The 1,689-nt window shown below is 39.4% G+C and overlaps 1 pseudogene; it reads left to right on the plus strand.

Annotated features, from left to right (window-relative positions):
* Window positions 1–1,689, plus strand: part of LOC107739186 (polyphosphoinositide phosphatase-like) — a 109,783-nt pseudogene that overhangs the window by 71,624 nt on the left and 36,470 nt on the right.

Here is a 1,689-nt window from a genome sequence, read left to right on the forward strand (position 1 = left end):
TGCTCTGCAGTGAATGGGTGCCGTCAGAATGAGAGTCCAAACAGCTGATAAAAACATCACAATAATCCACAGTCCAGCAGTTAATGTCTGGAGAAGACAAAAACTGAGACAAATCCAGCATTAACACGTTTTTAACGTTAACTGATGGACTGGAGTGCTGTGGATTACTTGTGGATTATTGTGATGTTTTTATCAGCTGTTTGGACTCTCATTCTGACGGCACCCATTCACTGCAGAGCATCCATTGCTGAGACACTGATGCAATGCTACATTTCTCCAAATCTGATGAAGAAACAAACTCACTCTAATCTTGGATGACTTGAGGATGAGCACATTTCCAGCAAATGTTCATTTTTGGTTGAACTATTCCTTTAACACTTTACTTGAAGAAAATACAAATATACAGTAAAAATTGTGAAATATTTTTACGGTTTAAAATAGCCATTTTCTATGTGAATATCTGTGCAAATGTAATTGATTCCTGTGATCAAAGCTGAATTTTCAGCATCATTGCTCCAGTCTTCAGTGTCACATGATCCTTCATTTTTGGTGTTGTTTTGACAGACGGGAGTTTTGAGGACTGTCTGGATCAAACCAACACCGCTCAGTTCATGGTGGGTAAATGTGCTCTGGCGTATCAGCTCTACGCTCTCGGGATGATCGACAAACCCAAGCTTCAGTTCGACACAGACTGCGTCAGGTATCTGCTCAAACACGCATTACAGCAGTCAGGCGCTCTTTCTGTCGCACTGATGTTGTTTATGTGTGTGCAGGTTATTCGAGGAGCTGTACGAGGATCACAGCGACACGCTGTCTTTACAGTACGGAGGATCTCAGCTGGTGCATCGAGTGAAGACGTACCGTAAGATCGCGCCCTGGACGCAGCACTCCAAAGACATCATGCAGACGCTCTCCCGTTACTATAGCAACGCCTTCTCAGGTAAACACCTGAACACCTGGATGCTGCTTTCATCTGTAGTCCACGGTGGCACGCAAGGTTATTATAGTTTTGAATTTAATTCGTTTTATTTTAATATCGTTCGTTTGGTTTTAGTTTCATTTAATATTTTTGTTTTTATTTTGTGAACACGTTTTTATTTAGTTTTTATTAGTGCTGTGAAGCGGTTAATCGCGATTAATCGCATCCAAAATAAAATTTTTTGTTTACATAGTATATGTGTGTGTACTGTGTATATATAAATACACACACATGCATATATATATTTAAGAAAAATATGTGACCCTGGAGCACAAAACCAGTCGTAAGGGTAAATTTTTGGAAATTTAGATTTATACATCTGAAAGCTGAATAAATGAGCTTTCCATTGATTTTGGATTATTTTGGATTCGATTAATCACGATTAATCGTTTAACAGCACTAGTTTTTATATAGTTTAGTTGGGACTTGTGTCACTGTGGGGACCTAAATTGATGTCCCCATGGATAAACAAGCTTATAAATCATACAGAATTAATTTTTTTGAAAATCTAAAAATGCAGAAAGTAAGGGGTAGGTTTAGGTATAGGGCGATACAATAAACGCCCTGTACAGTAGAAAAACCATTACGCCTGTGGAATGTTCCCACAAGGATAGCTAACCAGACTCTGTGTGTGTGTGTGTGTCTGTGTGTGTGTGAGTGTCTGTGAGTGTGTGTGTGTGTGTGTGTGAGTGTCTGTGAGTGTGTGTGTG

Source organism: Sinocyclocheilus rhinocerous, unplaced genomic scaffold (genome assembly GCF_001515625.1).
Source record: "Sinocyclocheilus rhinocerous isolate Xijiao unplaced genomic scaffold, SAMN03320098_v1.1 scaffold555, whole genome shotgun sequence".
Taxonomy (NCBI): domain Eukaryota; kingdom Metazoa; phylum Chordata; class Actinopteri; order Cypriniformes; family Cyprinidae; genus Sinocyclocheilus; species Sinocyclocheilus rhinocerous.